The sequence below is a fragment of the Lithobates pipiens genome, unplaced genomic scaffold, assembly GCF_037356315.1.
Source record: "Lithobates pipiens isolate NorthernLeopardFrog02 unplaced genomic scaffold, aLitPip1_a1.2 Scaffold_13, whole genome shotgun sequence".
Classification (NCBI taxonomy): Eukaryota; Metazoa; Chordata; class Amphibia; order Anura; family Ranidae; genus Lithobates; species Lithobates pipiens.
In genome coordinates, this window is record NW_027507718.1 from 385,815,321 (window position 1) to 385,837,204 (window position 21,884).

The window sequence follows — 21,884 nt, forward strand, 5'->3', positions numbered from 1 at the left end:
GCAGAGTTGTGGGAAGCTTTTTATGCCCTTAGTATTTTGAATTTGATTTGTTGGGAGAACGGAAGCCAAGGAGAGATTGGCAGAGATCGGGTGGCTGACACCTCTACTAGTAAATGGTTGGTAAGGGGGATACAACTGGCAGTAGCGAATCAGATAGACTGAAGGGGGAATGGTCTGTTTAGAGGCAGGCCATAGAGTAAGGAGTTGCAATAGTCGAGAGATATCACGGGAGTGAAGTGGAAGTTTGGTGGTGTCATTGGTAAAAATGGGGCATTCTTTGGAATTCTTATTGTGGGGAAGGTAGCGAGATTTAGACAGTAAATAGTTGTGGTGCTGACAAAAGGGTACATAAAGAATTACAGCTTGCACCGGGCATGAGGGAAGGGAACAATATAACGCAGGTTAGCTTACCATTCCCTCTCTTTGCTCTGAATTGCACAGGGTACTTCCAATTTTGCTGATATCAACTCTCAAGAGAAGCCTAAACCACTAGGCTCTATCGTTAACTTGTGCAGCAAATCCACGTCAATAAAGCTCCCTTATGAATGTAATCCATTACTTTATAAAGCATTAGAGCAGCATCACTATGAAGAATGACTATATAAAACCGACTCTGGTGGGACTCGAACCCACAACCTTTGAATTACTACACCAACTAGAAGTCCAATGCGTTATCCATTGCGCCACAGAGCCCTCTCTGAAGACTTTGTTAGAGGAACTTGCCTGAGGAACTATTCAAGTCGTAACAAATAAACACAATTGAATAATGGTCACTGCTAAAAAATAGGGATGAGCTCAAGATCTGGTCCAGATACAGTTTAAGATTTAAATTTACCTGCTTGGGCATGTGCCTTAGTGCAATATCTTTTGATATTTAAGTGGGAACCGGAGGTCATGTTAAGTAGAAATATTTGTACCGTTGATTAGTTGTTGGAGAAAGGAAGAGCTCAGCAATTAGGTGATGGCAGGAAAGACTATCCTGAATAGATGAGTTTGCAGGGATCACCTGAAGCATACAGACAGGGAAATAGCCATATAGATTGGTGTAGGGAATCTGAGAGGATGGGATAGTCCATGGGAAAATCCCAGAGGACAGCATGGGATGAAGTGTTGAGGGAGCTCGCAAACAGGAGTTCTTGGAAGCAGAGAACAGGGTGGTTTATTTGATACTATATGATAAGGTTAATGATGTAGCTAGAGGCAGAGTTGTGGGAAGCTTTTTATGCCCTTAGTATTTTGAATTTGATTTGTTGGGAGAACGGAAGCCAAGGAGAGATTGGCAGAGATCGGGTGGCTGACACCTCTACTAGTAAATGGTTGGTAAGGGGGATACAACTGGCAGTAGCGAATCAGATAGACTGAAGGGGGAATGGTCTGTTTAGAGGCAGGCCATAGAGTAAGGAGTTGCAATAGTCGAGAGATATCACGGGAGTGAAGTGGAAGTTTGGTGGTGTCATTGGTAAAAATGGGGCATTCTTTGGAATTCTTATTGTGGGGAAGGTAGCGAGATTTAGACAGTAAATAGTTGTGGGGCTGACAAAAGGGTACATAAAGAATTACAGCTTGCACCGGGCATGAGGGAAGGGAACAATATAACGCAGGTTAGCTTACCATTCCCTCTCTTTGCTCTGAATTGCACAGGGTACTTCCAATTTTGCTGATATCAACTCTCAAGAGAAGCCTAAACCACTAGGCTCTATCGTTAAACTTGTGCAGCAAATCCACGTCAATAAAGCTCCCTTATGAATGTAATCCATTACTTTATAAAGCATTAGAGCAGCATCACTATGAAGAATGACTATATAAAACCGACTCTGGTGGGACTCGAACCCACAACCTTTGAATTACTACACCAACTAGAAGTCCAATGCGCTATCCATTGCGCCACAGAGCCCTCTCTGAAGACTTTGTTAGAGGAACTTGCCTGAGGAACTATTCAAGTCGTAACAAATAAACACAATTGAATAATGGTCACTGCTAAATAATAGGGATGAGCTCAAGATCTGGTCCAGATACAGTTTAAGATTTAAATTTACCTGCTTGGGCATGTGCCTTAGTGCAATATCTTTTGATATTTAAGTGGGAACCGGAGGTCATGTTAAGTAGAAATATTTGTACCGTTGATTAGTTGTTGGAGAAAGGAAGAGCTCAGCAATTAGGTGATGGCAGGAAAGACTATCCTGAATAGATGAGTTTGCAGGGATCACCTGAAGCATACAGACAGGGAAATAGCCATATAGATTGGTGTAGGGAATCTGAGAGGATGGGATAGTCCATGGGAAAATCCCAGAGGACAGCATGGGATGAAGTGTTGAGGGAGCTAGCGAACAGGAGTTCTTGGAAGCAGAGAACAGGGTGGTTTATTTGATACTATATGATAAGGTTAATGATGTAGCTAGAGGCAGAGTTGTGGGAAGCTTTTTATGCCCTTAGTATTTTGAATTTGATTTGTTGGGAGAACGGAAGCCAAGGAGAGATTGGCAGAGATCGGGTGGCTGACACCTCTACTAGTAAATGGTTGGTAAGGGGGATACAACTGGCAGTAGCGAATCAGATAGACTGAAGGGGGAATGGTCTGTTTAGAGGCAGGCCATAGAGTAAGGAGTTGCAATAGTCGAGAGATATCACGGGAGTGAAGTGGAAGTTTGGTGGTGTCATTGGTAAAAATGGGGCATTCTTTGGAATTCTTATTGTGGGGAAGGTAGCGAGATTTAGACAGTAAATAGTTGTGGTGCTGACAAAAGGGTACATAAAGAATTACAGCTTGCACCGGGCATGAGGGAAGGGAACAATATAACGCAGGTTAGCTTACCATTCCCTCTCTTTGCTCTGAATTGCACAGGGTACTTCCAATTTTGCTGATATCAACTCTCAAGAGAAGCCTAAACCACTAGGCTCTATCGTTAACTTGTGCAGCAAATCCACGTCAATAAAGCTCCCTTATGAATGTAATCCATTACTTTATAAAGCATTAGAGCAGCATCACTATGAAGAATGACTATATAAAACCGACTCTGGTGGGACTCGAACCCACAACCTTTGAATTACTACACCAACTAGAAGTCCAATGCGTTATCCATTGCGCCACAGAGCCCTCTCTGAAGACTTTGTTAGAGGAACTTGCCTGAGGAACTATTCAAGTCGTAACAAATAAACACAATTGAATAATGGTCACTGCTAAAAAATAGGGATGAGCTCAAGATCTGGTCCAGATACAGTTTAAGATTTAAATTTACCTGCTTGGGCATGTGCCTTAGTGCAATATCTTTTGATATTTAAGTGGGAACCGGAGGTCATGTTAAGTAGAAATATTTGTACCGTTGATTAGTTGTTGGAGAAAGGAAGAGCTCAGCAATTAGGTGATGGCAGGAAAGACTATCCTGAATAGATGAGTTTGCAGGGATCACCTGAAGCATACAGACAGGGAAATAGCCATATAGATTGGTGTAGGGAATCTGAGAGGATGGGATAGTCCATGGGAAAATCCCAGAGGACAGCATGGGATGAAGTGTTGAGGGAGCTCGCAAACAGGAGTTCTTGGAAGCAGAGAACAGGGTGGTTTATTTGATACTATATGATAAGGTTAATGATGTAGCTAGAGGCAGAGTTGTGGGAAGCTTTTTATGCCCTTAGTATTTTGAATTTGATTTGTTGGGAGAACGGAAGCCAAGGAGAGATTGGCAGAGATCGGGTGGCTGACACCTCTACTAGTAAATGGTTGGTAAGGGGGATACAACTGGCAGTAGCGAATCAGATAGACTGAAGGGGGAATGGTCTGTTTAGAGGCAGGCCATAGAGTAAGGAGTTGCAATAGTCGAGAGATATCACGGGAGTGAAGTGGAAGTTTGGTGGTGTCATTGGTAAAAATGGGGCATTCTTTGGAATTCTTATTGTGGGGAAGGTAGCGAGATTTAGACAGTAAATAGTTGTGGGGCTGACAAAAGGGTACATAAAGAATTACAGCTTGCACCGGGCATGAGGGAAGGGAACAATATAACGCAGGTTAGCTTACCATTCCCTCTCTTTGCTCTGAATTGCACAGGGTACTTCCAATTTTGCTGATATCAACTCTCAAGAGAAGCCTAAACCACTAGGCTCTATCGTTAAACTTGTGCAGCAAATCCACGTCAATAAAGCTCCCTTATGAATGTAATCCATTACTTTATAAAGCATTAGAGCAGCATCACTATGAAGAATGACTATATAAAACCGACTCTGGTGGGACTCGAACCCACAACCTTTGAATTACTACACCAACTAGAAGTCCAATGCGCTATCCATTGCGCCACAGAGCCCTCTCTGAAGACTTTGTTAGAGGAACTTGCCTGAGGAACTATTCAAGTCGTAACAAATAAACACAATTGAATAATGGTCACTGCTAAATAATAGGGATGAGCTCAAGATCTGGTCCAGATACAGTTTAAGATTTAAATTTACCTGCTTGGGCATGTGCCTTAGTGCAATATCTTTTGATATTTAAGTGGGAACCGGAGGTCATGTTAAGTAGAAATATTTGTACCGTTGATTAGTTGTTGGAGAAAGGAAGAGCTCAGCAATTAGGTGATGGCAGGAAAGACTATCCTGAATAGATGAGTTTGCAGGGATCACCTGAAGCATACAGACAGGGAAATAGCCATATAGATTGGTGTAGGGAATCTGAGAGGATGGGATAGTCCATGGGAAAATCCCAGAGGACAGCATGGGATGAAGTGTTGAGGGAGCTAGCGAACAGGAGTTCTTGGAAGCAGAGAACAGGGTGGTTTATTTGATACTATATGATAAGGTTAATGATGTAGCTAGAGGCAGAGTTGTGGGAAGCTTTTTATGCCCTTAGTATTTTGAATTTGATTTGTTGGGAGAACGGAAGCCAAGGAGAGATTGGCAGAGATCGGGTGGCTGACACCTCTACTAGTAAATGGTTGGTAAGGGGGATACAACTGGCAGTAGCGAATCAGATAGACTGAAGGGGGAATGGTCTGTTTAGAGGCAGGCCATAGAGTAAGGAGTTGCAATAGTCGAGAGATATCACGGGAGTGAAGTGGAAGTTTGGTGGTGTCATTGGTAAAAATGGGGCATTCTTTGGAATTCTTATTGTGGGGAAGGTAGCGAGATTTAGACAGTAAATAGTTGTGGTGCTGACAAAAGGGTACATAAAGAATTACAGCTTGCACCGGGCATGAGGGAAGGGAACAATATAACGCAGGTTAGCTTACCATTCCCTCTCTTTGCTCTGAATTGCACAGGGTACTTCCAATTTTGCTGATATCAACTCTCAAGAGAAGCCTAAACCACTAGGCTCTATCGTTAACTTGTGCAGCAAATCCACGTCAATAAAGCTCCCTTATGAATGTAATCCATTACTTTATAAAGCATTAGAGCAGCATCACTATGAAGAATGACTATATAAAACCGACTCTGGTGGGACTCGAACCCACAACCTTTGAATTACTACACCAACTAGAAGTCCAATGCGTTATCCATTGCGCCACAGAGCCCTCTCTGAAGACTTTGTTAGAGGAACTTGCCTGAGGAACTATTCAAGTCGTAACAAATAAACACAATTGAATAATGGTCACTGCTAAAAAATAGGGATGAGCTCAAGATCTGGTCCAGATACAGTTTAAGATTTAAATTTACCTGCTTGGGCATGTGCCTTAGTGCAATATCTTTTGATATTTAAGTGGGAACCGGAGGTCATGTTAAGTAGAAATATTTGTACCGTTGATTAGTTGTTGGAGAAAGGAAGAGCTCAGCAATTAGGTGATGGCAGGAAAGACTATCCTGAATAGATGAGTTTGCAGGGATCACCTGAAGCATACAGACAGGGAAATAGCCATATAGATTGGTGTAGGGAATCTGAGAGGATGGGATAGTCCATGGGAAAATCCCAGAGGACAGCATGGGATGAAGTGTTGAGGGAGCTCGCAAACAGGAGTTCTTGGAAGCAGAGAACAGGGTGGTTTATTTGATACTATATGATAAGGTTAATGATGTAGCTAGAGGCAGAGTTGTGGGAAGCTTTTTATGCCCTTAGTATTTTGAATTTGATTTGTTGGGAGAACGGAAGCCAAGGAGAGATTGGCAGAGATCGGGTGGCTGACACCTCTACTAGTAAATGGTTGGTAAGGGGGATACAACTGGCAGTAGCGAATCAGATAGACTGAAGGGGGAATGGTCTGTTTAGAGGCAGGCCATAGAGTAAGGAGTTGCAATAGTCGAGAGATATCACGGGAGTGAAGTGGAAGTTTGGTGGTGTCATTGGTAAAAATGGGGCATTCTTTGGAATTCTTATTGTGGGGAAGGTAGCGAGATTTAGACAGTAAATAGTTGTGGGGCTGACAAAAGGGTACATAAAGAATTACAGCTTGCACCGGGCATGAGGGAAGGGAACAATATAACGCAGGTTAGCTTACCATTCCCTCTCTTTGCTCTGAATTGCACAGGGTACTTCCAATTTTGCTGATATCAACTCTCAAGAGAAGCCTAAACCACTAGGCTCTATCGTTAACTTGTGCAGCAAATCCACGTCAATAAAGCTCCCTTATGAATGTAATCCATTACTTTATAAAGCATTAGAGCAGCATCACTATGAAGAATGACTATATAAAACCGACTCTGGTGGGACTCGAACCCACAACCTTTGAATTACTACACCAACTAGAAGTCCAATGCACTATCCATTGCGCCACAGAGTCCTCTCTGAAGACTTTGTTAGAGGAACTTGCCTGAGGAACTTGCCTGAGGAACTATTCAAGTCGTAACAAATAAACACAATTGAATAATGGTCACTGCTAAATAATAGGGATGAGCTCAAGATCTGGTCCAGATACAGTTTAAGATTTAAATTTACCTGCTTGGGCATGTGCCTTAGTGCAATATCTTTTGATATTTAAGTGGGAACCGGAGGTCATGTTAAGTAGAAATATTTGTACCGTTGATTAGTTGTTGGAGAAAGGAAGAGCTCAGCAATTAGGTGATGGCAGGAAAGACTATCCTGAATAGATGAGTTTGCAGGGATCACCTGAAGCATACAGACAGGGAAATAGCCATATAGATTGGTGTAGGGAATCTGAGAGGATGGGATAGTCCATGGGAAAATCCCAGAGGACAGCATGGGATGAAGTGTTGAGGGAGCTAGCGAACAGGAGTTCTTGGAAGCAGAGAACAGGGTGGTTTATTTGATACTATATGATAAGGTTAATGATGTAGCTAGAGGCAGAGTTGTGGGAAGCTTTTTATGCCCTTAGTATTTTGAATTTGATTTGTTGGGAGAACGGAAGCCAAGGAGAGATTGGCAGAGATCGGGTGGCTGACACCTCTACTAGTAAATGGTTGGTAAGGGGGATACAACTGGCAGTAGCGAATCAGATAGACTGAAGGGGGAATGGTCTGTTTAGAGGCAGGCCATAGAGTAAGGAGTTGCAATAGTCGAGAGATATCACGGGAGTGAAGTGGAAGTTTGGTGGTGTCATTGGTAAAAATGGGGCATTCTTTGGAATTCTTATTGTGGGGAAGGTAGCGAGATTTAGAGAGTAAATAGTTGTGGGGCTGACAAAAGGGTACATAAAGAATTACAGCTTGCACCGGGCATGAGGGAAGGGAACAATATAACGCAGGTTAGCTTACCATTCCCTCTCTTTGCTCTGAATTGCACAGGGTACTTCCAATTTTGCTGATATCAACTCTCAAGAGAAGCCTAAACCACTAGGCTCTATCGTTAACTTGTGCAGCAAATCCACGTCAATAAAGCTCCCTTATGAATGTAATGCATTACTTTATAAAGCATTAGAGCAGCATCACTATGAAGAATGACTATATAAAACCGACTCGAACCCACAACCTTTGAATTACTACACCAACTAGAAGTCCAATGCGCTATCCATTGCGCCACAGAGCCCTCTCTGAAGACTTTGTTAGAGGAACTTGCCTGAGGAACTTGCCTGAGGAACTTGCCTGAGGAACTATTCAAGTCGTAACAAATAAACACAATTGAATAATGGTCACTGCTAAATAATAGGGATGAGCTCAAGATCTGGTCCAGATACAGTTTAAGATTTAAATTTACCTGCTTGGGCATGTGCCTTAGTGCAATATCTTTTGATATTTAAGTGGGAACCGGAGGTCATGTTAAGTAGAAATATTTGTACCGTTGATTAGTAGACATGTGCAGAGTAAAATATTTCGTTTCGGAATTTCGTTTTCGTCTGAAAACTTAATTTATTTAGTTACTCCCGAAATTCGTTTTTATTTATTTCGTTTTTCGTTCAAAAATTGCATTCGTCCGAAAATCCACATGAATTACGGTCGAATCTGTCTTGGAAGGCTTATGGTGTCTGTCGAATGTATAAAGAAGATTCGACGGAGCTAACTATATAGCGTACTTTAGAACCCTATTAAAGTCTATGGGACTCCAACGTTCAAAATCTAAAGTGCTAATTTTAAAGGCTAATTTGCAAGTTACTGTCCTAAAAAGTGTTTGGGGACCCGGGTCCTGCCCCAGGGGACATGTATCAATGCAAAAAAAAGTTTTAAAAACGGCCGTTTTTTCGGGAGCAGTGATTTTAATAATGATTAAAGTGAAACAATAAAAGTGTAATATTCCTTTAAATTTCGTAGGGGGGGGTTGTCTATAGTATGCCTGTGAAGGGGCGCATGTTTCCCGTGCTTAGAATTGTCCCTGCACAAAGTGTCATTTATGCAGGAAAAAAAGTCCTTTAAAATCACTCGCAGCTATTATGAATTGTCGGCTCCCGTAATACAGAGAACACTCATTGAAAGTCATTGATAAAAAAAATAAATAAATAAATAAATAAAAAAGCGTGAGGGTCCCCCAAATTCAATTACCAGGCCCTTCAGGTCTGGTATGGATATTAAGGGGAACCCTGCCTCAAATTTAAGAAAAAATTTGACGTGGGGTTCCCCCTAAATATCCATAACCAGACCCTTCAGGTCTGGTATGGATATTAAGGGGAACCCCGCGTCAAATTTAAAAAAAAATTGACGTGGGGTTCCCCCTAAAAATCCATACCAGACCCTTTATCCGAGCACGCAACCTGGCAGGCCGCAGGAAAAGAGGGGGGGACGAGAGAGCGGCCCCCCCTCCCTCCTGAACCGTACCAGGCCACATGTCCTCAACATTGGGAGGATGCTTTGGGGGTCTGTGACCCCTCAAAGCACCTTGTCCCCATGTTGATGAGGACAAGGGCCTCATCCCCACAACCCTGGCCGGTGGTTGTGGAGGTCTGCGGGCGGGGGGCTTATCAGAATCTGGAAGCCCCCTTTAACAAGGGGACCCCCAGATCCCGCCCCCCCCCCTGTTTGAAATGGTAAGGGGGTACAAAAGTACCCCTACCATTTCACAAAGAAAGTGTAAAAAATGTTTAAATAAAACAAACACACTTTTGAAAAATTCCTTTATTAAAAATAAAAAAATAAAAAAAAGATTCCAGCGGCGGTAATCCACTCTTGCTATCCATCGACGGACGGTCATATCTCCAGCGATGTCTAATATCATCCAGCGCAGCGCAGCATCCTTCTTCTGTCTCCGTGGAGGAGACACTACAGGCATTCCGGCGGCTGACGTTTGTTATATACGGAGGGCGGGGCCACCCGTCACCTGACCCCGCCCCCCTCTGACGCAAGGGGAAACCCGGGGTTCCCCGTGACGTATAGGTGACCCCGCCCCCCTCTGATGTAACGGAAACCTGCCTGTGTTACATCAGAGGGGTGCGGGTCACCCCTACGTCACGGGGAACCCTGGGTTTCCCCTTGCGTCAGAGGGGGGCGGGGTCAGGTGACGGGTGGCCCCGCCCTCCGTATATAACAAACGTCAGCCGCCGGAATGCCTGTAGTGTCTCCTCCACGGAGACAGAAGAAGGATGCTGCGCTGCGCTGGATGATATTAGACATCGCTGGAGATATGACCGTCCGTCGATGGATAGCAAGAGTGGATTACCGCCGCTGGAATCTTTTTTTTATTTTTTTATTTTTAATAAAGGAATTTTTCAAAAGTGTGTTTGTTTTATTTAAACATTTTTTACACTTTCTTTGTGAAATGGTAGGGGTACTTTTGTACCCCCTTACCATTTCAAACAGGGGGGGGGGCGGGATCTGGGGGTCCCCTTGTTAAAGGGGGCTTCCAGATTCTGATAAGCCCCCCGCCCGCAGACCTCCACAACCACCGGCCAGGGTTGTGGGGATGAGGCCCTTGTCTTCATCAACATGGGGACAAGGTGCTTTGAGGGGTCACAGACCCCCAAAGCATCCTCCCAATGTTGAGGGCATGTGGCCTGGTACGGTTCAGGAGGGAGGGGGGCCGCTCTCTCGTCCCCCCCTCTTTTCCTGCGGCCTGCCAGGTTGCGTGCTCGGATAAAGGGTCTGGTATGGATTTTTAGGGGGAACCCCACGTCAATTTTTTTTTAAATTTGACGCGGGGTTCCCCTTAATATCCATACCAGACCTGAAGGGTCTGGTTATGGATATTTAGGGGGAACCCCACGTCAAATTTTTTCTTAAATTTGAGGCAGGGTTCCCCTTAATATCCATACCAGACCTGAAGGGCCTGGTAATTGAATTTGGGGGACCCCCACGCTTTTTTTTTTTTTATTTATTTATTTATTTTTTTATCAATGACTTTCAATGAGTGTTCTCTGTATTACGGAGCCGACAATTCATAATAGCTGCGAGTGATTTTAAAGGACTTTTTTTCCTGCATAAATGACACTTTGTGCAGGGACAATTCTAAGCACGGGAAACATGCGCCCCTTCACAGGCATACTATAGACAACCCCCCCCCTACGAAATTTAAAGGAATATTACACTTTTATTGTTTCACTTTAATCATTATTAAAATCACTGCTCCCGAAAAAACGGCCGTTTTTAAAACTTTTTTTTGCATTGATACATGTCCCCTGGGGCAGGACCCGGGTCCCCAAACACTTTTTAGGACAGTATCTTGCAGAATCTTTTCTCTCTGTCAAATCTTTTTTCTCTGTCGAATATTTTCTCTATATAATCTTGGACTAATAGAGGTAAGGTTAGGCACATTCGAACACAGGTTCTATAGACACTTGTCAGAGTCACGTCGAATCTCCTATTCTATATCGAACTGTTGTAACAATGAAAACGAAAATAAAGCATTTATTTATGTCGGATCTTTCGTTTTTCGGATTTTGTGCTTTCGTTATCGTTTGGCAAAACGAAAACGAAAATAGCTGAAATTCGGACGAAAATGCATTCGGACGAAAACGAATGCACATGTCTATTGATTAGTTGTTGGAGAAAGGAAGAGCTCAGCAATTAGGTGATGGCAGGAAAGACTATCCTGAATAGATGAGTTTGCAGGGATCACCTGAAGCATACAGACAGGGAAATAGCCATATAGATTGGTGTAGGGAATCTGAGAGGATGGGATAGTCCATGGGAAAATCCCAGAGGACAGCATGGGATGAAGTGTTGAGGGAGCTAGCAAACAGGAGTTCTTGGAAGCAGAGAACAGGGTGGTTTATTTGATACTATATGATAAGGTTAATGATGTAGCTAGAGGCAGAGTTGTGGGAAGCTTTTTATGCCCTTAGTATTTTGAATTTGATTTGTTGGGAGAACGGAAGCCAAGGAGAGATTGGCAGAGATCGGGTGGCTGACACCTCTACTAGTAAATGGTTGGTAAGGGGGATACAACTGGCAGTAGCGAATCAGATAGACTGAAGGGGGAATGGTCTGTTTAGAGGCAGGCCATAGAGTAAGGAGTTGCAATAGTCGAGAGATATCACGGGAGTGAAGTGGAAGTTTGGTGGTGTCATTGTTAAAAATGGGGCATTCTTTGGAATTCTTATTGTGGGGAAGGTAGCGAGATTTAGACAGTAAATAGTTGTGGGGCTGACAAAAGGGTACATAAAGAATTACAGCTTGCACCGGGCATGAGGGAAGGGAACAATATAACGCAGGTTAGCTTACCATTCCCTCTCTTTGCTCTGAATTGCACAGGGTACTTCCAATTTTGCTGATATCAACTCTCAAGAGAAGCCTAAACCACTAGGCTCTATCGTTAACTTGTGCAGCAAATCCACGTCAATAAAGCTCCCTTATGAATGTAATCCATTACTTTATAAAGCATTAGAGCAGCATCACTATGAAGAATGACTATATAAAACCGACTCTGGTGGGACTCGAACCCACAACCTTTGAATTACTACACCAACTAGAAGTCCAATGCGCTATCCATTGCGCCACAGAGCCATCTCTGAACACTTTGTTAGAGGAACTTGCCTGAGGAACTATTCAAGTCGTAACAAATAAACACAATTGAATAATGGTCACTGCTAAATAATAGGGATGAGCTCAAGATCTGGTCCAGATACAGTTTAAGATTTAAATTTACCTGCTTGGGCATGTGCCTTAGTGCAATATCTTTTGATATTTAAGTGGGAACTGGAGGTCATGTTAAGTAGAAATATTTGTACCGTTGATTAGTTGTTGGAGAAAGGAAGAGCTCAGCAATTAGGTGATGGCAGGAAAGACTATCCTGAATAGATGAGTTTGCAGGGATCACCTGAAGCATACAGACAGGGAAATAGCCATATAGATTGGTGTAGGGAATTTGAGAGGGTGGGATAGTCCATGGGAAAATCCCAGAGGACAGCATGGGATGAAGTGTTGAGGGAGCTAGCGAACAGGAGTTCTTGGAAGCAGAGAACAGGGTGGTTTATTTGATACTATATGATAAGGTTAATGATGTAGCTAGAGGCAGAGTTGTGGGAAGCTTTTTATGCCCTTAGTATTTTGAATTTGATTTGTTGGGAGAACGGAAGCCAAGGAGAGATTGGCAGAGATCGGGTGGCTGACACCTCTACTAGTAAATGGTTGGTAAGGGGGATACCACTGGCAGTAGCGAATCAGATAGACTGAAGGGCGAATGGTCTGTTTAGAGGCAGGCCATAGAGTAAGGAGTTGCAATAGTCGAGAGATATCACGGGAGTGAAGTGGAAGTTTGGTGGTGTCATTGGTAAAAATGGGGCATTCTTTGGAATTCTTATTGTGGGGAAGGTAGCGAGATTTAGACAGTAAATAGTTGTGGGGCTGACAAAAGGGTACATAAAGAATTACAGCTTGCACCGGGCATGAGGGAAGGGAACAATATAACGCAGGTTAGCTTACCATTCCCTCTCTTTGCTCTGAATTGCACAGGGTACTTCCAATTTTGCTGATATCAACTCTCAAGAGAAGCCTAAACCACTAGGCTCTATCGTTAACTTGTGCAGCAAATCCACGTCAATAAAGCTCCCTTATGAATGTAATCCATTACTTTATAAAGCATTAGAGCAGCATCACTATGAAGAATGACTATATAAAACCGACTCTGGTGGGACTCGAACCCACAACCTTTGAATTACTACACCAACTAGAAATCCAATGCGCTATCCATTGCGCCACAGAGCCCTCTCTGAAGACTTTGTTAGAGGAACTTGCCTGAGGAACTATTCAAGTCGTAACAAATAAACACAATTGAATAATGGTCACTGCTAAATAATAGGGATGAGCTCAAGATCTGGTCCAGATACAGTTTAAGATTTAAATTTACCTGCTTGGGCATGTGCCTTAGTGCAATATCTTTTGATATTTAAGTGGGAACCGGAGGTCATGTTAAGTAGAAATATTTGTACCGTTGATTAGTTGTTGGAGAAAGGAAGAGCTCAGCAATTAGGTGATGGCAGGAAAGACTATCCTGAATAGATGAGTTTGCAGGGATCACCTGAAGCATACAGACAGGGAAATAGCCATATAGATTGGTGTAGGGAATCTGAGAGGATGGGATAGTCCATGGGAAAATCCCAGAGGACAGCATGGGATGAAGTGTTGAGGGAGCTAGCAAACAGGAGTTCTTGGAAGCAGAGAACAGGGTGGTTTATTTGATACTATATGATAAGGTTAATGATGTAGCTAGAGGCAGAGTTGTGGGAAGCTTTTTATGCCCTTAGTATTTTGAATTTGATTTGTTGGGAGAACGGAAGCCAAGGAGAGATTGGCAGAGATCGGGTGGCTGACACCTCTACTAGTAAATGGTTGGTAAGGGGGATACAACTGGCAGTAGCGAATCAGATAGACTGAAGGGGGAATGGTCTGTTTAGAGGCAGGCCATAGAGTAAGGAGTTGCAATAGTCGAGAGATATCACGGGAGTGAAGTGGAAGTTTGGTGGTGTCATTGTTAAAAATGGGGCATTCTTTGGAATTCTTATTGTGGGGAAGGTAGCGAGATTTAGACAGTAAATAGTTGTGGGGCTGACAAAAGGGTACATAAAGAATTACAGCTTGCACCGGGCATGAGGGAAGGGAACAATATAACGCAGGTTAGCTTACCATTCCCTCTCTTTGCTCTGAATTGCACAGGGTACTTCCAATTTTGCTGATATCAACTCTCAAGAGAAGCCTAAACCACTAGGCTCTATCGTTAACTTGTGCAGCAAATCCACGTCAATAAAGCTCCCTTATGAATGTAATCCATTACTTTATAAAGCATTAGAGCAGCATCACTATGAAGAATGACTATATAAAACCGACTCTGGTGGGACTCGAACCCACAACCTTTGAATTACTACACCAACTAGAAGTCCAATGCGCTATCCATTGCGCCACAGAGCCATCTCTAAACACTATGTTAGAGGAACTTGCCTGAGGAACTATTCAAGTCGTAACAAATAAACACAATTGAATAATGGTCACTGCTAAATAATAGGGATGAGCTCAAGATCTGGTCCAGATACAGTTTAAGATTTAAATTTACCTGCTTGGGCATGTGCCTTAGTGCAATATCTTTTGATATTTAAGTGGGAACTGGAGGTCATGTTAAGTAGAAATATTTGTACCGTTGATTAGTTGTTGGAGAAAGGAAGAGCTCAGCAATTAGGTGATGGCAGGAAAGACTATCCTGAATAGATGAGTTTGCAGGGATCACCTGAAGCATACAGACAGGGAAATAGCCATATAGATTGGTGTAGGGAATTTGAGAGGGTGGGATAGTCCATGGGAAAATCCCAGAGGACAGCATGGGATGAAGTGTTGAGGGAGCTAGCGAACAGGAGTTCTTGGAAGCAGAGAACAGGGTGGTTTATTTGATACTATATGATAAGGTTAATGATGTAGCTAGAGGCAGAGTTGTGGGAAGCTTTTTATGCCCTTAGTATTTTGAATTTGATTTGTTGGGAGAACGGAAGCCAAGGAGAGATTGGCAGAGATCGGGTGGCTGACACCTCTACTAGTAAATGGTTGGTAAGGGGGATACCACTGGCAGTAGCGAATCAGATAGACTGAAGGGCGAATGGTCTGTTTAGAGGCAGGCCATAGAGTAAGGAGTTGCAATAGTCGAGAGATATCACGGGAGTGAAGTGGAAGTTTGGTGGTGTCATTGGTAAAAATGGGGCATTCTTTGGAATTCTTATTGTGGGGAAGGTAGCGAGATTTAGACAGTAAATAGTTGTGGGGCAGACAAAAGGGTACATAAAGAATTACAGCTTGCACCGGGCATGAGGGAAGGGAACAATATAACGCAGGTTAGCTTACCATTCCCTCTCTTTGCTCTGAATTGCACAGGGTACTTCCAATTTTGCTGATATCAACTCTCAAGAGAAGCCTAAACCACTAGGCTCTATCGTTAAACTTGTGCAGCAAATCCACGTCAATAAAGCTCCCTTATGAATGTAATCCATTACTTTATAAAGCATTAGAGCAGCATCACTATGAAGAATGACTATATAAAACCGACTCTGGTGGGACTCGAACCCACAACCTTTGAATTACTACACCAACTAGAAGTCCAATGCGCTATCCATTGCGCCACAGAGCCCTCTCTGAAGACTTTTTTAGAGGAACTTGCCTGAGGAACTATTCAAGTCGTGACAAATAAACACAATTGAATAATGGTCACTGCTAAATAATAGGAATGAGCTCAAGATCTGGTCCAGATACAGTTTAAGATTTAAATTTACCTGCTTGGGCATGTGCCTTAGTGCAATATCTTTTGATATTTAAGTGGGAACCGGAGGTCATGTTAAGTAGAAATATTTGTACCGTTGATTAGTTGTTGGAGAAAGGAAGAGCTCAGCAATTAGGTGATGGCAGGAAAGACTATCCTGAATAGATGAGTTTGCAGGGATCACCTGAAGCATACAGACAGGGAAATAGCCATATAGATTGGTGTAGGGAATCTGAGAGGATGGGATAGTCCATGGGAAAATCCCAGAGGACAGCATGGGATGAAGTGTTGAGGGAGCTAGCGAACAGGAGTTCTTGGAAGCAGAGAACAGGGTGGTTTATTTGATACTATATGATAAGGTTAATGATGTAGCTAGAGGCAGAGTTGTGGGAAGCTTTTTATGCCCTTAGTATTTTGAATTTGATTTGTTGGGAGAACGGAAGCCAAGGAGAGATTGGCAGAGATCGGGTGGCTGACACCTCTACTAGTAAATGGTTGGTAAGGGGGATACAACTGGCAGTAGCGAATCAGATAGACTGAAGGGGTAATGGTCTGTTTAGAGGCAGGCCATAGAGTAAGGAGTTGCAATAGTCGAGAGATATCACGGGAGTGAAGTGGAAGTTTGGTGGTGTCATTGTTAAAAATGGGGCATTCTTTGGAATTCTTATTGTGGGGAAGGTAGCGAGATTTAGACAGTAAATAGTTGTGGGGCTGACAAAAGGGTACATAAAGAATTACAGCTTGCACCGGGCATGAGGGAAGGGAACAATATAACGCAGGTTAGCTTACCATTCCCTCTCTTTGCTCTGAATTGCACAGGGTACTTCCAATTTTGCTGATATCAACTCTCAAGAGAAGCCTAAACCACTAGGCTCTATCGTTAACTTGTGCAGCAAATCCACGTCAATAAAGCTCCCTTATGAATGTAATCCATTACTTTATAAAGCATTAGAGCAGCATCACTATGAAGAATGACTATATAAAACCGACTCTGGTGGGACTCGAACCCACAACCTTTGAATTACTACACCAACTAGAAGTCCAATGCGCTATCCATTGCGCCACTGAGCACTCTCTGAAAACTTTGTTAGAGGAACTTGCCTGAGGAACTATTCAAGTCGTAACAAATAAACACAATTGAATAATGGTCACTGCTAAATAATAGGGATGAGCTCAAGATCTGGTCCAGATACAGTTTAAGATTTAAATTTACCTGCTTGGGCATGTGCCTTAGTGCAATATGTTTTGATATTTAAGTGGGAACCGGAGGTCATGTTAAGTAGAAATATTTGTACCGTTGATTAGTTGTTGGAGAAAGGAAGAGCTCAGCAATTAGGTGATGGCAGGAAAGACTATCCTGAATAGATGAGTTTGCAGGGATCACCTGAAGCATACAGACAGGGAAATAGCCATATAGATTGGTGTAGGGAATCTGAGAGGATGGGATAGTCCATGGGAAAATCCCAGAGGACAGCATGGGATGAAGTGTTGAGGGAGCTAGCGAACAGGAGTTCTTGGAAGCAGAGAACAGGGTGGTTTATTTGATACTATATGATAAGGTTAATGATGTAGCTAGAGGCAGAGTTGTGGGAAGCTTTTTATGCCCTTAGTATTTTGAATTTGATTTGTTGGGAGAACGGAAGCCAAGGAGAGATTGGCAGAGATCGGGTGGCTGACACCTCTACTAGTAAATGGTTGGTAAGGGGGATACAACTGGCAGTAGCGAATCAGATAGACTGAAGGGGGAATGGTCTGTTTAGAGGCAGGCCACAGAGTAAGGAGTTGCAATAGTCGAGAGATATCACGGGAGTGAAGTGGAAGTTTGGTGGTGTCATTGTTAAAAATGGGGCATTCTTTGGAATTCTTATTGTGGGGAAGGTAGCGAGATTTAGACAGTAAATAGTTGTGGGGCTGACAAAAGGGTACATAAAGAATTACAGCTTGCACCGGGCATGAGGGAAGGGAACAATATAACGCAGGTTAGCTTACCATTCCCTCTCTTTGCTCTGAATTGCACAGGGTACTTCCAATTTTGCTGATATCAACTCTCAAGAGAAGCCTAAACCACTAGGCTCTATCGTTAACTTGTGCAGCAAATCCACGTCAATAAAGCTCCCTTATGAATGTAATCCATTACTTTATAAAGCATTAGAGCAGCATCACTATGAAGAATGACTATATAAAACCGACTCTGGTGGGACTCGAACCCACAACCTTTGAATTACTACACCAACTAGAAGTCCAATGCGCTATGCATTGCGCCACAGAGCCCTCTCTGAAGACTTTATTAGAGGAACTTGCCTGAGGAACTATTCAAGTCGTGACAAATAAACACAATTGAATAATGGTCACTGCTAAATAATAGGGATGAGCTCAAGATCTGGTCCAGATACAGTTTAAGATTTAAATTTACCTGCTTGGGCATGTGCCTTAGTGCAATATCTTTTGATATTTAAGTGGGAACCGGAGGTCATGTTAAGTAGAAATATTTGTACCGTTGATTAGTTGTTGGAGAAAGGAAGAGCTCAGCAATTAGGTGATGGCAGGAAAGACTATCCTGAATAGATGAGTTTGCAGGGATCACCTGAAGCATACAGACAGGGAAATAGCCATATAGATTGGTGTAGGGAATCCGAGATGATGGGATAGTCCATGGGAAAATCCCAGAGGACAGCATGGGATGAAGTGTTGAGGGAGCTAGCGAACAGGAGTTCTTGGAAGCAGAGAACAGGGTGGTTTATTTGATACTATATGATAAGGTTAATGATGTAGCTAGAGGCAGAGTTGTGGGAAGCTGTTTATGCCCTTAGTATTTTGAATTTGATTTGTTGGGAGAACGGAAGCCAAGGAGAGATTGGCAGAGATCGGGTGGCTGACACCTCTACTAGTAAATGGTTGGTAAGGGGGATACAACTGGCAGTAGCGAATCAGATAGACTGAAGGGGGAATGGTCTGTTTAGAGGCAGGCCATAGAGTAAGGAGTTGCAATAGTCGAGAGATATCACGGGAGTGAAGTGGAAGTTTGGTGGTGTCATTGGTAAAAATGGGGCATTCTTTGGAATTCTTATTGTGGGGAAGGTAGCGAGATTTAGACAGTAAATAGTTGTGGGGCTGACAAAAGGGTACATAAAGAATTACAGCTTGCACCGGGCATGAGGGAAGGGAACAATATAACGCAGGTTAGCTTACCATTCCCTCTCTTTGCTCTGAATTGCACAGGGTACTTCCAATTTTGCTGATATCAACTCTCAAGAGAAGCCTAAACCACTAGGCTCTATCGTTAACTTGTGCAGCAAATCCACGTCAATAAAGCTCCCTTATGAATGTAATCCATTACTTTATAAAGCATTAGAGCAGCATCACTATGAAGAATGACTATATAAAACCGACTCTGGTGGGACTCGAACCCACAACCTTTGAATTACTACACCAACTAGAAGTCCAATGCGCTATCCATTGCGCCACTGAGCACTCTCTGAAAACTTTGTTAGAGGAACTTGCCTGAGGAACTATTCAAGTCGTAACAAATAAACACAATTGAATAATGGTCACTGCTAAATAATAGGGATGAGCTCAAGATCTGGTCCAGATACAGTTTAAGATTTAAATTTACCTGCTTGAGCATGTGCCTTAGTGCAATATCTTTTGATATTTAAGTGGGAACCGGAGGTCATGTTAAGTAGAAATATTTGTACCGTTGATTAGTTGTTGGAGAAAGGAAGAGCTCAGCAATTAGGTGATGGCAGGAAAGACTATCCTGAATAGATGAGTTTGCAGGGATCACCTGAAGCATACAGACAGGGAAATAGCCATATAGATTGGTGTAGGGAATCTGAGAGGATGGGATAGTCCATGGGAAAATCCCAGAGGACAGCATGGGATGAAGTGTTGAGGGAGCTAGCGAACAGGAGTTCTTGGAAGCAGAGAACAGGGTGGTTTATTTGATACTATATGATAAGATTAATGATGTAGCTAGAGGCAGAGTTGTGGGAAGCTTTTTATGCCCTTAGTATTTTGAATTTGATTTGTTGGGAGAACGGAAGCCAAGGAGAGATTGGCAGAGATCGGGTGGCTGACACCTCTACTAGTAAATGGTTGGTAAGGGGGATACAACTGGCAGTAGCGAATCAGATAGACTGAAGGGCGAATGGTCTGTTTAGAGGCAGGCCATAGAGTAAGGAGTTGCAATAGTCGAGAGATATCACGGGAGTGAAGTGGAAGTTTGGTGGTGTCATTGGTAAAAATGGGGCATTCTTTGGAATTCTTATTGTGGGGAAGGTAGCGAGATTTAGACAGTAAATAGTTGTGGGGCTGACAAAAGGCTACATAAAGAATTACAGCTTGCACCGGGCATGAGGGAAGGGAACAATATAACGCAGGTTAGCTTACCATTCCCTCTCTTTGCTCTGAATTGCACAGGGTACTTCCAATTTTGCTGATATCAACTCTCAAGAGAAGCCTAAACCACTAGGCTCTATCGTTAACTTGTGCAGCAAATCCACGTCAATAAAGCTCCCTTATGAATGTAATCCATTACTTTATAAAGCATTAGAGCAGCATCACTATGAAGAATGACTATATAAAACCGACTCTGGTGGGACTCGAACCCACAACCTTTGAATTACTACACCAACTAGAAGTCCAATGCGCTATCCATTGCGCCACAGAGCCCTCTCTGAAGACTTTGTTAGAGGAACTTGCCTGAGGAACTATTCAAGTCATAACAAATAAACACAATTGAATAATGGTCACTGCTAAATAATAGGGATGAGCTCAAGATCTGGTCCAGATACAGTTTAAGATTTAAATTTACCTGCTTGGGCATGTGCCTTAGTGCAATATGTTTTGATATTTAAGTGGGAACCGGAGGTCATGTTAAGTAGAAATATTTGTACCGTTGATTAGTTGTTGGAGAAAGGAAGAGCTCAGCAATTAGGTGATGGCAGGAAAGACTATCCTGAATAGATGAGTTTGCAGGGATCACCTGAAGCATACAGACAGGGAAATAGCCATATAGATTGGTGTAGGGAATCTGAGAGGATGGGATAGTCCATGGGAAAATCCCAGAGGACAGCATGGGATGAAGTGTTGAGGGAGCTAGCGAACAGGAGTTCTTGGAAGCAGAGAACAGGGTGGTTTATTTGATACTATATGATAAGGTTAATGATGTAGCTAGAGGCAGAGTTGTGGGAAGCTTTTTATGCCCTTAGTATTTTGAATTTGATTTGTTGGGAGAACGGAAGCCAAGGAGAGATTGGCAGAGATCGGGTGGCTGACACCTCTACTAGTAAATGGTTGGTAAGGGGGATACAACTGGCAGTAGCGAATCAGATAGACTGAAGGGGGAATGGTCTGTTTAGAGGCAGGCCACAGAGTAAGGAGTTGCAATAGTCGAGAGATATCACGGGAGTGAAGTGGAAGTTTGGTGGTGTCATTGGTAAAAATGGGGCATTCTTTGGAATTCTTATTGTGGGGAAGGTAGCGAGATTTAGACAGTAAATAGTTGTGGGGCTGACAAAAGGGTACATAAAGAATTACAGCTTGCACCGGGCATGAGGGAAGGGAACAATATAACGCAGGTTAGCTTACCATTCCCTCTCTTTGCTCTGAATTGCACAGGGTACTTCCAATTTTGCTGATATCAACTCTCAAGAGAAGCCTAAACCACTAGGCTCTATCGTTAACTTGTGCAGCAAATCCACGTCAATAAAGCTCCCTTATGAATGTAATCCATTACTTTATAAAGCATTAGAGCAGCATCACTATGAAAAATGACTATATAAAACCGACTCTGGTGGGACTCGAACCCACAACCTTTGAATTACTACACCAACTAGAAGTCCAATGCGCTATCCATTGCGCCACAGAGCCCTCTCTGAAGACTTCGTTAGAGGAACTTGCCTGAGGAACTATTCAA

The 21,884-nt window shown here is 43.0% G+C and overlaps 12 non-coding genes across 12 annotated transcripts; all 12 read right to left on the bottom strand.

Moving 5' to 3' along the window:
- Positions 1 to 608: 608 nt before the first annotated feature.
- TRNAR-UCU (transfer RNA arginine (anticodon UCU)) lies at positions 609 to 693 on the bottom strand. Its single transcript is given in 2 exon segments — positions 609 to 644; positions 657 to 693. It is a non-coding gene; the product is annotated as a tRNA-Arg (tRNA).
- A 1,116-nt stretch (positions 694 to 1,809) lies between these two features.
- Positions 1,810 to 1,894, bottom strand: TRNAR-UCU (transfer RNA arginine (anticodon UCU)). Its single transcript is given in 2 exon segments — positions 1,810 to 1,845; positions 1,858 to 1,894. It is a non-coding gene; the product is annotated as a tRNA-Arg (tRNA).
- A 1,115-nt stretch (positions 1,895 to 3,009) lies between these two features.
- On the bottom strand, positions 3,010 to 3,094 carry TRNAR-UCU (transfer RNA arginine (anticodon UCU)). The gene is given in 2 exon segments: positions 3,010 to 3,045; positions 3,058 to 3,094. It is a non-coding gene; the product is annotated as a tRNA-Arg (tRNA).
- Positions 3,095 to 4,210: 1,116 nt separating this feature from the next.
- TRNAR-UCU (transfer RNA arginine (anticodon UCU)) lies at positions 4,211 to 4,295 on the bottom strand. The gene is given in 2 exon segments: positions 4,211 to 4,246; positions 4,259 to 4,295. It is a non-coding gene; the product is annotated as a tRNA-Arg (tRNA).
- Positions 4,296 to 5,410: 1,115 nt separating this feature from the next.
- On the bottom strand, positions 5,411 to 5,495 carry TRNAR-UCU (transfer RNA arginine (anticodon UCU)). Its single transcript is given in 2 exon segments — positions 5,411 to 5,446; positions 5,459 to 5,495. It is a non-coding gene; the product is annotated as a tRNA-Arg (tRNA).
- A 1,115-nt stretch (positions 5,496 to 6,610) lies between these two features.
- TRNAR-UCU (transfer RNA arginine (anticodon UCU)) lies at positions 6,611 to 6,695 on the bottom strand. The gene is given in 2 exon segments: positions 6,611 to 6,646; positions 6,659 to 6,695. It is a non-coding gene; the product is annotated as a tRNA-Arg (tRNA).
- Positions 6,696 to 12,152: 5,457 nt separating this feature from the next.
- On the bottom strand, positions 12,153 to 12,237 carry TRNAR-UCU (transfer RNA arginine (anticodon UCU)). Its single transcript is given in 2 exon segments — positions 12,153 to 12,188; positions 12,201 to 12,237. It is a non-coding gene; the product is annotated as a tRNA-Arg (tRNA).
- Positions 12,238 to 13,352: 1,115 nt separating this feature from the next.
- Positions 13,353 to 13,437, bottom strand: TRNAR-UCU (transfer RNA arginine (anticodon UCU)). Its single transcript is given in 2 exon segments — positions 13,353 to 13,388; positions 13,401 to 13,437. It is a non-coding gene; the product is annotated as a tRNA-Arg (tRNA).
- A 1,115-nt stretch (positions 13,438 to 14,552) lies between these two features.
- Positions 14,553 to 14,637, bottom strand: TRNAR-UCU (transfer RNA arginine (anticodon UCU)). The gene is given in 2 exon segments: positions 14,553 to 14,588; positions 14,601 to 14,637. It is a non-coding gene; the product is annotated as a tRNA-Arg (tRNA).
- A 1,116-nt stretch (positions 14,638 to 15,753) lies between these two features.
- TRNAR-UCU (transfer RNA arginine (anticodon UCU)) lies at positions 15,754 to 15,838 on the bottom strand. The gene is given in 2 exon segments: positions 15,754 to 15,789; positions 15,802 to 15,838. It is a non-coding gene; the product is annotated as a tRNA-Arg (tRNA).
- A 4,715-nt stretch (positions 15,839 to 20,553) lies between these two features.
- Positions 20,554 to 20,638, bottom strand: TRNAR-UCU (transfer RNA arginine (anticodon UCU)). The gene is given in 2 exon segments: positions 20,554 to 20,589; positions 20,602 to 20,638. It is a non-coding gene; the product is annotated as a tRNA-Arg (tRNA).
- A 1,115-nt stretch (positions 20,639 to 21,753) lies between these two features.
- On the bottom strand, positions 21,754 to 21,838 carry TRNAR-UCU (transfer RNA arginine (anticodon UCU)). Its single transcript is given in 2 exon segments — positions 21,754 to 21,789; positions 21,802 to 21,838. It is a non-coding gene; the product is annotated as a tRNA-Arg (tRNA).
- Positions 21,839 to 21,884: the final 46 nt, after the last annotated feature.